Consider the following 15,579-nt stretch of genomic DNA (forward strand, 5'->3'; position numbering starts at 1 on the left):
TGGCTGCACTAGTTTGCATTACCACTAATGGTGCATGAGTTCCTTTTCTTCCACATCCTTGCCAACACTTCTTGTTTCTTGTATTTCTTGTATTTTCTTGTTGTTCTTTGTATTTTTGACTGTAGCCATTCTGACAGGTGTGAGGTGATATCTCATCGTGATTTTGAATTTCTCTGATGATTAGTGATGTTGAGCATCTTTTCATGTGTCTGTGGCCATCTGTATGTCGTCTTTGGAGAAATGTCTGTTCATGTCTTCTATCTTTTAAATTGGATTATTTGAAAAAAATAAATTGGATTATTTGTTTTTGTGGTGTTGAGTTGTATAAGTTCTTTGAATATATATATTTTATTTCAAAGAGAGAGAGAGAGAGAGTGAAAGTGGGGAGAGGGAAAGAGAGAGAGAAAGACAGAGAGAATCTCAAGCAGGCACCACGCTTAGTGCAGAGTCTAACTCTGGGCTCAATCCCACGACTCTGGGATCATGACCTGAGCTGAAACTGAGAGTAGGACACTTAACTGACTGAGCCACCAGGCGGCCTGAGTTCTTTATACATTTTAGATACTAACCCTTTATCAGATATGTCATTTGCAAATATCTTCTCCCATTTCATAGGTTGCCTTTCAGTTTTATTGTTTCCTCTGCTGTGCTGATGTAGTCCCAATTTATTTTGCGATTTCCCTTGCCTCAGGAGACATATCTAAAAAAGTGTTGCTATAGCTGATGTCAGAAAAATTACTGCCTGTGTTTTCTTCTAGGGCTCTTGTGGTTTCAGGTCTCACACTAAGTTCTTAATACATTTTAAACTTATTTTTGCAATTATGGTATATTTTAAGCACTAGAGCATTCTTTCAGGGCTGTGAAAAAGCCAAATCATATCTCAACATCCAAGGTGCATATGATTTTGAAGGTTCTTCCGTATTCTGTAGAGATGTTTGATTAGTCAGATAAATGATTATTCCTAATGTAATAACTTTTTTTAAAACTTAGATTTCCAAGCATGGTACTTTCTTAAACTAGGTACATCTTCATAATTCTGGCAAAGTCATAACTTATAATAGACTTTGTCATCTGATGGACACAGACTGGTGAGACTTGCTGTACATGTTCTAACCATGGCAATTTCAAGTAAAATAAGGACCTCTAAAATATGTCTATTAACCTAACCACTAATTAGAAAATCTACACATGAAAGTAGATTGTACCTCATTAAGTGGAACCCTCAATTAGTAATTGCAGTGTTAAAATCAAGATAGGTAAGATGGTGAGTGCACTTAGGGTGTGGGTTACCAACTGGGAGTTAATGTAAAAGTGAGATGTAGAAAGCAACAGAACTTTCTTTTTGTACAGAAAGTAAAAAGCAGGGAAAAGCACAAGAAGGGAAGGGAACAGAAGGGAAAAGCACCAAGAATCAAAGAATTTAGAAGAGAACTCCTCACCCAATCTATACATTTATTCAGTGAAGGATATGGGCTTAAAGTGATTTAATGGACTTTTAAAAAAATGTTTATTTATTTATTTTGAGAGAGAGAGCACATAGGGGAGGGGCAGAGAGACAGGGAGAGAGAAAAATCCCAGGCAGGCTCTGCTCGGTCAGCACAGAGCCCAACCTCACAAACTGTGACATCAAGACCTGAGCTGAAATCAAGAGTTGGACAGTTGGACACTTAACTGAGCCACCCAGGTGCCCCTGCATAGACGTTTTGATTGCAGAGTCACTTTCTTCCACACTGTCTTATATCTTTATAAGGCACAGAAGTTACCAAGACAAACTACAAAGACTATGAAAATAAAAAGAAAGCAAGCATGAAATATCCTGCTGCCAGTTTCAGTGTGTGCTTCAGAAATACGAAGTGGTGTGTGTGTGTGTGTGTGTGTGTGTGTGTGTGTATGAGGGAGAGAGAGTACATATAGGAGTACAACATACTTTCAACTTTTATTAAGTGGTATTCAAATGTTTAGGCACATAGTATGCATGTAAGAAAAAAAAAAAAAACGAACGACTTGTCAAACAACTCTTAAAAGTTCTGTAGAGAAGTGGCCAGGTTTTTATATTAGGCCCCAACAAATCCAACTTAAAGCTACAACTCCACTTCAAAATTTGGCTAAATGATGTCACGTGACAAACTGTCCTTTAGTTTTAAACAGAAACATTATAAAACATGTGTTTATTTGAACAGCAGGGCCTGTGCAAATTGATCTGCTGCACTCAGGGGGAGCAAAGGGTTCTGGGATTAACTTTAGTCAAAAAGGAGCAACCACTCCAGGGCATCAGGTTCAATTACCACTTAGACTGTCAAGGTTTGAATGGCCATCTGACCCACCCACCCCAGAACGTAAGCTCTGTGAGACCAGGACCCTTTGTGCTGGGAGAGTCTGGTGCAGAGCAAGTACTTGATAATATTTATCGAATTAACTTCTCAAATCTGTGTCTCCTGCATCAGCCAGTTTAAACCACTTCAGAACTAACCACCCTGCATGTTCCTCCCACACTTCAAACTGAAACCCAAATGCAGTTTTCTTTCCCCACATTCCTTAGATTGGCACCGCTGTCACATGGTAACCAAGTCCAGATAAGTCAGCCTCTTAGGTATCTCCAGAGACCTCTTCCTCTCCAGCTGTATCACTTTTGAATTAGTTTAGGCGATGGCTAACTTTTTTTTTTTTGGGGCGGGGGGGGAATTGTCGCCAGTCTTATTCTATTCTTCAAAAATCCTTGGAAACTGTTTTTTGTTTTTTCTGAAACCTCATACCCCTTTAATAGCCAATCCCAAACGACTTCCAAGAAAAATTCTAAATTCCTGAGCACCTACCAGGCCTTTCATCGTGCCTACGCCTCCAGCGTGACCCATCTCCCAATCCCCAAACTTTAGTCATTCAAAACTACAATTCCCAGAACATTCCAGATGCTCTCACATCTCTGGAAACGTGATGAGCACTCCTTATTCCCAATTATCCTCGCTCTTGGCAGATTCCTATTCATCCTTCAAAACTCAGCTCCTTTTGAACCTCTGATGGTCACCCTCCGTGACCGTTGGGGGTTTCCTCTCTGGCACACCTTCACTCAGCCTGTACCAGGCCGCTGAGCACTTTGGAGGCGGGGACTGTCTTCATTTTAGTCTCCTCAGCAAAGCAGCAGCAGAACCTCCTCATTGTTCTTGAGTGAATGAAGGCATAAACGCTAGAGAGAGAACCTCACTCCAGGGGAACCCCCTCACGTTACAGATGGGAAACTGAGGCCCGGGGAAGTGACGTGACCTGACAAAATCCAACAAGAGGGGAAGGATCTGGGCCTCCAGGCTTTTGGCCATTGATTTTTTTTTTTTTTTTCTTCTTCACTATTAGCAAGCCAGTTACAGTTAGAGACCTCTTTATTGCTACATCGAACTCCAGTCTCTGCTTTATTTAAGCCCTCACAGCAGCTAATAAGCGTCCCTCATTGTGATACGGTTAAATTTTTTTTTTTTTTTTTTTTTTTTTTTTTTTTTTTTTTACTCCGTTGCCTGGTATGTTTCCTGAAGAGCCAACATCCTCTTTTTGCTTCCAGTTGTGACTGGGAGTTACAGGATCCTCTCCATCTTTCACCACCAACCCCTCACAGGAAGAGGGACCTCTGTCAGGAAGCGACTCCCATTCCTGCTGGGTGACAGTTTGTCTCCGGAAACCGTGGCGCCCTCAGTACAGCCAGATCTCCAGTGGCTTAGGGTTGGTAAGGGCTCTTCACAGATGTGAATAAAACTCAGGGCAACGCCCTTGAACTCTACCTTGCAACTCTTCAGGATGTTTGGAGGCGATGCTGCCTCACCTCTTATGCCTATCGGGACAAATATCGGGGCTGCTGAGGTCGCGTAGGGGCCAGATGCGCGGACTCGCTCCGTGACCGAGCCACTTTGCCTTTCGGTTGAAAAGCGGGGTTTGCGGGGCGCCTGGGTGGCTCAGTCGGTTAAGCCTCCGACTTCAGCTCAGGTCAAGATCTCACGGTCTGTGAGTTCGAGCCCCGCGTCGGGCTCTGGGCTGATGGCTCAGAGCCTGGAGCCTGCTTCCGATTCTGTGTCTCCCTCTCTCTCTGCCCCACCCCTGTTCATGCTCTCTCTCTGTCTCAAAAACAAATAAAAGTCAAAAAAAAATTAAAAAAAAAAAAAGCGGGGTTTGGCCACCAGAGTTGGGAGACGCCAAGAGACGCCAAGAGGAGGAAGGCGGGGCACCCTGGGCTGACTGAGACGCGCGCGCCGGTCGCGTGCTCCCGGCGGTCGGGGCGGGGCCTCCAGCCACGCCCTCCCTCCGCCTTCTGATTGGTCCTTTCGAAACAGGCGGCGAACCGCTGCGAGCCCGGAGGCTCAGGCGGAGGCGGCGGCGGTTGGTCAGGGGCGTGCCGGCGCCGCACAGATTGAATTGAGATGTCACCCCGCAGGAAGAAGTGACCATCCCGCGCCAGGGCGAGTGAGTACTTCCCCGTTTGCCTTCTTTTTAACTCGCGAGCCTTCCCTCGCCTTCTAGGGGCTGCTGCCCCTCAGGAGCCGGTCGAGGGACCCCCCCCCCCCCCCCCCCTTCTCGCGCTCAGCGGAGTCCAAGCGGTGGTTTGTTTGGGGCTGCGGGATCCAAGACGTTCTGCGATTGGCCCGCCGCAGAGTTCGCGTCGTCTGATTGGTCCCTGGGGCTGTCAAGGTGAAGTTTTGCCTGCCCTCCCCTGCCCTCCCCTGCCGACCCTTGTGTGTGGCGTGAGGGGCAACAGGTGTGCAGGGGCGGGGGGACGGCAGGTGCAGACACAGTAGGTGGGGAAAGAGGTATCCGCCTTTACCGCTCCGCTTTGGAATCTAGAGAGGGATCAGAGCCTGCAGTTTAGTTGAGGGTCTCCGGGGGCACCCTTATCCCCAAGCGCGTAGCACAGATAAGGGTCACTTGATTCCTCAACACCACCATTTGGAAGAATGAATGAAGTTACTGACCTTGGAGAGAGAGTGACACAGACCTTCCTTTTTGCCTGCCGGCAAAGTTTACAGCTTCTTCCCTACTTGTTCTCTCTGGTCCGGGCAGGGCTCTGCTTTCCCACCTGCAACCCTCAGCTTGGAGGGCTGCCTTGGGGGAGGATTGCAAAAGAAAGGGAAGACTTGTAGATTGCTCTGGAAATCCAGGGAGAACTTGGAAAGCTTGCTTCCTCGTGGAGTCACTCCTGGTTCCTAACTAATCTTTTCAAACCCAGGGATTGAATTTTATGGATTTAAGAGTGCTTTACGGGACGCACGGTGGAGTTGCTGATCCAGTCTTTAAGTGAAGAGATGGGGTGTTTTTTTTTGCAGGCCCAGTCCAAGTCACGCTTTGGGTTTTGTTTTGCTCGGATGAAGCGCGCTAACAACTACTTTCTCAGAAGATCAGCAGTTAGTGAACTGCTGTTTGATCACCTCTCTTGGCGCTTAAATTGTTAAGAATTGGAATTCTCACCACCTCAGATTTTCTTTGGGAGGAGATTGGAATGGATTTGAATGAAAAAGTGGAAACCGATGAGAATTTTCTAGCGTAGATTCTGATACAAGTTGTCTGACTCATCTGTTTCAAAAGCTCGTTAAAAGCCAACCGACTTTGGATAGTAGATGCCTCTGCTATTTTGACATTACTGAATTAAAAGTAATATTTCTTTTCAGCATAGCAGAATTGCTAAACATTCAGGCTCTGAAATCAGGTTTTACCATGTGTGTGACCTTAGGCAAGTTGTTTAATCTTTCTAAGGCTAAATAAGTTTCCTAATCTGTGAAAGAAGGTTAATATTAGTTCCCTACCTTATTGATGGAAAGGTTGTTATGAGGATTAAATGAAATAATCCATGTAAATAGTTTAGTACAGTGCCCGGCACAGAGCTATTATTATTTCTGTGCTGTTTAATTTGTATTGAAAGTTTCAAGCTACACCCAAAGGGCTGAGAGAGCAGAAGGTAAAGGCAGTGCCAGAGGCAGCGATGAGTTCTCATTCATCGATTAATTTAATGCCTGTAAAGCATTAAAAATAGTATCTGGCACATACTAAGTACTGTTACTATTTATCAGACTCATTATTACCTAGGATGTGCAGGTATGTGTTTTAGGTGCTTAACTTACATTATTGTTAAACCTGTAAGTAATCCTGTAATGTAGTTGATGTTATCTCCCTGTAATAGATGAGGAAACTGAAGCTCAGAGAAAGCAAATAACCTACTAAGTCCTCCTGGAATTCAGTCCACGCTTTTCTTTGTGTCACACCGCCCTTCATTTATATTCCCAGCACTATATAACTTCTCTGCCCAGAGTTGTTTGTATGGCCCAGGTTCATTTCTGCCATGGGCATAGGTTTATTCTGAACACTTCTTTAATTAAAAAAAAATAATGAAATAATTTGTGATGGTAGACCAAAGTGTGTGATAAGAGAATAAAGTCAGTAACAAATGTGGTATTACTAAAACACTAAATGAGTCCAGTGGTGTTTGGAGAATTTGCCAATTTAGAAATAATGTTTCCCAATTTGTATTTTTCCATTTAGCTTTTGTGTATTCACTATATTTTTACTATGCAGCACTCCTCTACTGTTTTTTTCCCCCCCCTGTAAATCTCAAGTTTGGAGATAAGAGAAGAAAGTTCAGTTATTTCAATAATATTTTCAAGCCTACTGTTGATGAGGAAAGTAAGGGATTAAGGTTAATACGGATTGTTAGATTTTACTTTCTTACAGTAACATGTCTGTGTATGTCTGCGTGAATGTGTGCATGTGTTTTGCTTTCTTGTTACCTATTGCTTTCTATACTTTGATATCAGATACACCTTTACATTCCTAATGAACCATGTGATATACATGGAATTTGAGAGAGTAGGAAGCTTGAGTCTGTCAGTAAGTTTGTCCCACTGCCAGTTTCCCCATTTTTAATTGAAATTTAACTGCCACAGAGAAATGCCTCAGAAGCCATGCTTACAAGATAAGGCAGTAATTACAATTGTATTTCTTCAGTGTTTCTCATTCTAAAAAGTTTTCTCATGCTATTACTTTGCTACAGAGTAGTTTGTTTTAACAGAGTTACCATGTATTTTATAAATCACTAATTTCCAAAGAACTAGAAGGTAATAAAATGTAGCGAATGCACTAAATGTTAATTTCATCTTTGATGTTGAAAGCTTTTAGGAATTTATAGTACAAAGACCATCAGTCATATGATAGATATTGCTGAAGTGCTGACTAATAGAGACTTCTGCCTACTATCACACACCATACATTTTTCTGTAACAGTATAATATTAGCTATGGTGAAGAACTCCTTTTACATAGAGTTTTAAACATAATGACTTATTTTTTCTTGATGGATGACTTGTTACTATTTTTTATTCTAAAAATAAAATTGGCTGTTGAAAAACTTGTTTGTGCAGGAGTTTTTCTTTTTCACACCTTCCCTCCCCCAATTTGGAAAACATTGTGATCCTAATAACATGCATAGTGCTCTGCAGATTGCTTTTGGTCACATAACGTATAATAGACATCGTTTCGTAGCAGTAGCTATATCTCTTTCTTTTTCAAGTTGCTGAATAATGTACTGCAACTTATTTGAGCACCTTCCTGTTAATAGATGCTTTATGTTGTTTTTACATTTCTTTATATTAGTGTTTGTGTATGTGTATGTTTTCCATAGAGTCTTTTAGTTTATCATATATAAAGGCTAACTGATTGTAAGTTGTTTAAAAATTTTTATGATAAATGAATAGTTCTATCAAACATAAAATTAAGTTATTCAGGTGGAATCTCTATGAAACATTGCAAGAGAAAAATTTCAAATAGAAAAGCAAAGACTCCCAACAAATGAACAGTCTATAATTTTGCAAATAACGTGATTTTTTATGAAGCTCTAAGAATCTTATTTCTTTCTCTTGAGTCTTCATCTGTTTTGGAAGCTGCTTTTTCCTTAAATGCATGTACCACAGATTTACTTCATTATTGTTTCATGTTCCCTTTAGCGATAAATGCAACATTTATTGTATTTAGGAGTAAGTCTGGTATTAATTTTAGCACTAATTTCTATTATTGTAGTAGAAGAAATGGAGAATGTTCCCCCCCCCCCCCCAAGATTCTTATTTTATAAAGTATAGAGTAAAATAGAAGCATGTATTGATTGCTGTGTACCCTAAAGTGGGGAGGGAGTTCATGAGGTTTTTTTTGTGTTTTTTTTTTTTTTCTTAGAGGAATTGAATCTGGAAATAGGTAGGAGGGAGTCTTGAGGAAAGGAGGAGAAAGATTGTTGCATGTAGATAGATCATCATGTCAAAGTCCCAGAGATGAGAGAGCATGCTCAAAGGGTCTGAAAGAAGTTCAGTATAGCTGGAGTGTGAGGATCAAGAGAAGAGGCTAGCAGGAACCTATAAAGCTTTGTTAGCTTTGTGGGGGGGGGGGGGGGGGGGGTTGGGGCTTTATCCTGAAGGCATCGGAGGGTCATTAAGGGTTTTAAGCAGGGGAGTAGTAAGGTGTCCTCAGATGAGTGTTTGTGAAGGATCGGTCTGGCTGTAGTACGTGAAGAGCAGGTTGGAGACTTCCAAGGCTGGAGAAAAGGTGACTGATTGGAAGCTGTTTCAGTAAAGCTAGAGAGAGGTGATGGTGGCTTGAACTAGAGGGGTGGCCATAGATGTTGAAGAGAAAACTTAGAGGTACAAGCAATAAGATATGGTCACAGATTGTTTTGACTGAGGGATTCAAGGAGGCGGTGGAGGCGTGGGAGAGGAAGGAATCATGGATGACCTGTTTAACTTGGCGAATGTTGGTGCTGTTCCCTGTAGTAAACACAGGAAGCTTTTGTAAATGTTAAATGAGTGAGTAAATGAATAAATGATCTCAGTTACACAGAGGCAGGGCCCTTTGGTGGTGATGATGATGGTGATGATGATGATGGTAGACAATGCATAGCACAATGGGTTTCACCTATAAATTTTGCATGTTTTTTTGTTTGGTTGGTTTTGTTTATATTTTAGCATACTATTTACAACTGGTGCCATTTTCCTCATTGCTTCAAACATGATGGGCTCGCTATATGTTCTAATCATGTTCTGGATGTGTATCACTTTCTTCAGACCAAATGTCTTGACCCTCTGGGTGCAGTTTCCATTCTCCACTTAAGATGTGTATTACTTTCCTATTACTACTAGAACACATTACCGCAAACTTAGTGGTTTAAAACAACACAAATGTATGATCTTATGGTTTGAGAGGTCACAAATCAGAAATGAGCTAAAAAAAGAAAAAAAGATATTGTCAGGGCTTCCTTCTTTCTGGAGGCTCCAGGGGAAAGTCCATTTCTTTCCCTTTTCCAGCTTTGAGAGGATGCCTGTATTCCCTGACTCCTTCCTCCATCGTCACAGCCCTCAGTGACACAACCCAAATCTGTCTCCCTCTCTGCCTCTTTTCCATCATGATATCTCCTTTTTTCTCTCTGCTTCTCATTTTGCCTTCTCTGACTTTTCTGCATCCTTTTTAAAAATAAAATGTATTTATTTTTATTGAGGCACAATTGACATATCATGTTATATTAGTTTCAGATGTACAATATACATGATTTGATATCTGTATATCTTGTAAAATGGTCACCACAGTAAATCTAGCTAGCATCCATCCCCATACATGGTTATAATTGTTTTTCTTGTGATGAGGACCTTTAAGTCTACTTTCTTACCGGCTTCCAAATATGCAATAAAATATTAACTATAGTCAGTCACCATGCTATAATTACATCCCCATGACTTACTTATTTTATAACTGTAGGTTGTATCCTTTGACCCCCTTTACTCATTTTGCCCACCCCCTAGTCCTCACCTATGGCAATCACCCATCTGTTCTCTTTATCTGTAAGCTTGGTTTGTTTGTTTAGATTCCACCTATAAATGAGATCATACAGCATTTGTTTTTCTCTGACTTATTTCACTTAGCATAATGCGCTTCAGGTCCATCTATGTTGTCACAAATGGCAAGATTTCATTCTTTTTTTATGGCTGAGTAATATTCCATTGTATTTGTGTACTACATCTTTATCCATTCATCCATCAGTTGACGCTTACATTGTTTATGTATCTTGGCTGTTGTAAACCATGCTGTAGTGAACATGGAGGTGCATATATCTTTTTTGAATCACTGCTTTCATTTTCTTTGATTAAATACCCAGAAATGGAATTGTTGGATCATGTGGTAGTTTCATTTTCATTTTCATTTTTTTTTTTAGGAAATTCCATACTGTTTTTCATAGCGGCTATATCAATTTACATTCCCACCAACAGTGCATGAGTTTTCCTTTTCTCCACATTCTCACCAACACTTGTTATTTCTCATCTTTTTGATAATAGCCATTCTGACAGGTGTGAGATGATATCTCATTGTAGTTTTGATTTGCATTTCCCTAATGATTAGTGATGTTGTCTTTTCATGATGTCTTGCTGCCTGTCCATCTGTATGTCTTCTTTGGAAAAATGTCCGTAAAGGTAAGGTCCTCTGACCATTATTTAATCAGATTTTTCTTTTTCTTTTCCTTTTTCTTTTTCCTTTTCTTTTTCCTTTCCTTTTTTTTTTTTTTTTTTTTGCTATTGAGTTGAATTGGATATTAAGCCCTTATCAGATATATGATTTGCAAATACTTTCTCCCATTCCATAGGTTGCCTTTTCATTTTGTTGTTGGTTTTCTTGCTGTGCGTCAGCTTTTTAGTTTGATGTAGTCCCACTTGCTTATTTTTGCTTTTGTTGCCTTTGCCTTGGGAGTAAGATCCAAAAAATCATCTCCAAGACTGATGTCAAGGATCTTACTGCCAATGTTTTCTTCTAGGAGTTTTATGGTTTTAGGTCTTACATTCAAATTCAAGCCTTTAATCCATTTGAGTTAATTTTTGTGAATGGTGTAAGATAGTGATCCAGTTTCATTTTTTTGCATGTGGTTGTCCAGTTTTCCCAACATCATTAAAAAAAATTTTTTTAATGTGTATTTATTTTTGAGGGACAGACAGAGAAAGTGCGAGTGGGGGGAGGGGCAGAGAGAGATGGAGACACAGAATCTGAAGCAGGCTCCAGTCTCCAAGCTCCACGCTGTCAGCACAGAGCCTGACTGGGCTTGAACTCACAAACCATGAGATCAGACCTGAGCCGAAGTTGAATGCTTAACTGACTGAGCCACGCAGGTGCCCCTTCCCAACACCATTTATTAAAGAGACTGTTCATTCCCTATAACATATTTTAGGCTCCTTTGTTAAAAATTGACCACAAACATGGGTTTATTTTTGGGTTCTCTAATCTGTTCTATTGATCTGTATGTCTATTTTCATGCCAGTACCATACTGTTTTTGTTGTTGTTGTTATTGAAGTGTAATGTAACACACATTGTTACTTTAGCTTCAAGTGTACAACATAGTGATTCCACAAGTCTATCCATTATTCTGTACTTATCGCAAGTATAGCTACCCATACTGTTTTGATTATTGCAGCTTTGTAATATAGTTTTGAAAACAGGGAGAGTGATGTCTCTAGCTTTGTTTTTCTTTCTTAAGATTGCTTTAGTTATTTGGAGCCTTTTGTGGTTACATACAAATTTTAGGATTGTTTGTTCTGTTTCTGTGAAAAATGCCATTTGAATCTTGGAAGGGATTGCAATGAATCTGTAGATTGCTTTGGGTAATATGGACCTTTTAAAAACATTAATTCTTCTAGTTTAAGAGCATGAAATATCTTTTCATATATTTGTGTCTTCTTTAGTTTCTTTCATCGATGTTTTACAATTTTCAGTTTGTACACATCTTTTACCTCCTTGGTTAAATTTATTCCCAGGTATTTTATTCTTTATGATGCCACTGTAAATGGGATTATTTACTTAATTTCTCTTGCTGATAATTTATTATTAGTGTATAGAAACAATAGATTTTTTTTTAAAGTTTATTTATTTTGAGAGAGAGAGAGAGAGAGAGAGAACATGAGCAGGGGAGGGACAGAGAGAAGGGGAGACAGAATCCCAAGCAGGCACTGCGCCATCAGTTCAGAGCCTGACATGGGGCAAAACAACAGATTTTTATGTATTGATTCTTGTCTAAATGTTGAATTCATTTATTAGTTCTAAGAATTTTTTGGTGATCTTTACAGTGTTTTATATGTAATATCATGTAATGTACAAATAGTGACAGTTTTATTTCTTTCTAGTTTAGATATTTTTATTTTTTCTTGCCTAATTGGTTTGGCTATGACTGCCAAATACTATGTTGCATAAAAGTAGAGAGAGTAGGGATCCATGTCTTGTTTTTGATTTTAGAGGAAAGGCATTCAGTTTTTGACCATATGATGTTGGCTATGGGCTTGATATATATGACCTTTGATATGTAGTGTTTCCTTTATACCCAGTCTGTTGAGAGTTTGTCTTATAAATTGATGTTGAGTTTTGTTAGAATGCTATTTCTATATCTATTGAATGATTATATGATTTTTATTTTTTAGTTTGTTAACATGGTATATACCATGTTGATTGATTGTGCATATTGAACCATCCTTGCATTCCTTGAATAAATCCCACTTGATCATGGTGTATGATCCTTTTAATGTATTGTTGAATTCAGTTTGCTAATATTTTGTTGAGGATTTTTGCATCTATGTTTATCAGTGATTTTGGCCTCTGCATCCTTCTTATAAAGAGTCTTGTGATTACATTGAACTCACCAAGATCATCTGTTATCCCAAAGTCTTTAATTTACTTAATCTGTAAAGCACATCTTGCTCACACACAGATTCTGGGGATTAGGATGTAGACATTTTGGGGAGTCATTATTCTGTCTACCACAAATGGAGTTTATTTAAGATGTAATAAAAATGTACTGTCCACTGAGGCATACAAATTCCTGAGTAGCACATTGCTTCCAGAATCCTTGCCCCTTGGCACAGCTATTCTGTCCTTTTCACTTGGATACTTTGCCTATATACCATTTTTAGTCGTTTTCTTATTCTTAGTGATTCTAAGGCATCTCACTTGACCTGCTGGTACCTTAACCAGTAACCACTGTACATATTTCACTTTGGACATGCTGGGTGAAAGGCAAAATCATTTATCAATTTAGGTTACATAATAAATGAAAATAATAAAGAATACCAAAAATGGTCTCCCAGTAGATACTTGTCTACTATGTAGCCACTTCTAACCTACTGTCACATTTTGTTCTACAACAAAAGCAGTGTGGAGAAGGGAGACAACCCAGTTTTCCCCAGAGATTTTGAAGTTTTTCCTACCAAAAATGTTTCCTAAACTTTAGGCTTGAATACTTTTTTCAATACTGTTTCCAACAGCAGTCCAGGAACTTATAGTTGGTGAAGCAATGTACAGAAATAATACAAAATGGTATGAAGCAGTGTAAAGGACGTGATTGAGAAATGCTATGTGAATTCAAGAGTTAAAGATAAAATCAGAAGTAATTCAGACCAGTCAGGAAGGCTACTGGGAGGAGGTAATAAATTATAAGCCCGGTTAGCTGAGATGATCTTAGATGAGGGATCTTTTCAACTCCTCTTTCTCTATGTCCTTTGCTAACTCCTCTCATGTCTAAATGTTGGATTTTGTCAGGACTTGTTCTTAGGCCTTTATCACTGTTTTCTCCATTTCTTTCTTAGATGATCTCATTCTTTTCAGTGGCTTTACCTCCCAAGTAGTTGCTGACAATTTCTACCTCCTTGAACTTTTTTCTTAGCTCTAGAATAGTATTTCCAACTGCTAGATCGACACTCCCACTTGGCTGTCTTTAAAGACTTCTCAAATTAAACATGACCAAAGCACAGCACTTTTGACCTGTTAGTACTCTGTTCCCTGCTTTGATCTATTCAGACCCCCATCATCCTCATCTCCCACTATTTGCTCAGTTGCTTAAGCCAGAAACCTGGGAGTCATTCTTAATAGTTCACTCTGTCCTTACATCCCTCCTATCCACCTCTCCATTTCTAACCATTATCAAGTCTTGGTTCTAACTGAAGTGGATATCAAATCCATCCACTTCTCTTGAGTAGAGACACTATCCACATTCTAGTTCAGTCACCATCATTTGTCACCAAACTACTGCAGTACTGCAGTAGATTCCTAACCCTTCCTCTGCTAGGCACCTCTCCACCTCATTTCCTGTATGCTCCCATTTCCTATATGGTCTCACTGTTTCTACCCCTGTCTTTGTCTCCTTCTTTCATTGATTCCCCTGGTTCTTTTTCCCATCTCTACCCACTCCCCTTTCGGTTTCCTTCCCACTTTCTCTCTTAAACCCATTACTATTTCACTCCCATACTCCTCTCTCCCCCTCAGAGAGTTCTTTTGAAACTATGAGTTAGATCGTCTCTCCCTTGGTTAAAGCTCTTCCATGGTTTCTCACTGCTCCTAAAATGAAATCTAATTTCCTCAACATGGTCTTGTGTGATGGGGCTGCTGCTTAATGTTTCAACCCCATCCTAAGCCACACATTCTCCATGCTTCAGCCATACCTGCTTCTTTCAGTTCTAGGTATGTGCCACATTCTCTCTTCAAAGTCTTTACAAAAATTATTCTCTATACTTAGAACTCTTCCTCTCTTTCTCTGGCTAAATCCTATCATTCTTCAAATTCATGTTTTCCGTCCAGCAAAACCATTTCTAATCATTTAATCTAAGTCTAAAGTAGCTGTTTCCTTCCCCGTTCTTTTCTTCAAAGCAGTTATCATGATTTAACACTGTGTATTCATTTGTGTGGTTGCTTTTTTTTTTTTTTTTTCTAAACCTTCCCACTGGTGTATTCATTCCGTAAGGGCAGTCACACGTCTGTTACATTCATTACTGTGTCTCTTGCCTATGGTGCTAGTTCACTGCAGAGGAAGAGTAAATGCTTGTTGAATAAATGAATGAGAATACACCACATGGAAAAGCATACAGCCCGAACCGCAATATAGCCACAGAAACGAATGAAACTGAGGGAGAACAATGAGGAGATAGGCTGAATGGAGCAAAGGGCCTATGTTAGATAAATTCCTAAAGACTTTTATTCTAGCCAAGAGAATTGTGAGTCATAAATTAATATGTGAGTATCCTCCCAATTATGACATGGGCATTTTATAGGTTTTGCTTCCACTTATAACTGTATTTATTTATGTTAGTAAAATAAGTTATCCATATTATGTTTAATGATTTCTGAGCGTTATTAGCCTTATCTCTTTTTAATTTGATAAGTTATGTTAAATAAACTATAATTATGTCTCATCACAGTATTAATTATACCAACTAATTTGTTAAGTGCTAGTTATCTGTCAGGTCCTTTATATGTATCATCTCACTTAATCTTTATAATAGCCATATGAAGGAGGTGGTGGTATCTCATTTTACAGATGAGAACACTGAGAATCAGAGAAATTAAGAATCCCAAGGTCATATAGTTAATATGCTAGACCTGGAATTCAAACCAGATGTGTCTGCTATTTTTTTTTTTTTTTTTTATTTTTGGGACAGAGAGAGACAGAGCATGAACGGGGGAGGGGCAGAGAGAGAGGGACACACAGAATCGGAAACAGGCTCCAGGCTCCGAGCCATCAGCCCAGAGCCTGACGCGGGGCTCGAACTCACGGACCGC

The 15,579-nt window shown here is 39.7% G+C and overlaps 1 protein-coding gene across 3 annotated transcripts in view; it reads left to right on the forward strand.

The window, feature by feature from the left end:
• Positions 1 to 4,335: 4,335 nt before the first annotated feature.
• Positions 4,336 to 15,579, forward strand: part of GAS2L3 (growth arrest specific 2 like 3) — a 58,336-nt gene continuing 47,092 nt past the window's right edge. For all 3 annotated transcript variants that reach the window (XM_042947499.1, XM_042947501.1, XM_042947502.1), the window contains exon 1: positions 4,336 to 4,440. The gene's annotated coding sequence lies outside the window, so the exon portion shown is untranslated. The remainder of the gene's footprint in view (positions 4,441 to 15,579) is intronic.

The sequence above is a fragment of the Panthera leo genome, chromosome B4, assembly GCF_018350215.1.
Source record: "Panthera leo isolate Ple1 chromosome B4, P.leo_Ple1_pat1.1, whole genome shotgun sequence".
In the NCBI taxonomy this organism is placed as follows: domain Eukaryota; kingdom Metazoa; phylum Chordata; class Mammalia; order Carnivora; family Felidae; genus Panthera; species Panthera leo.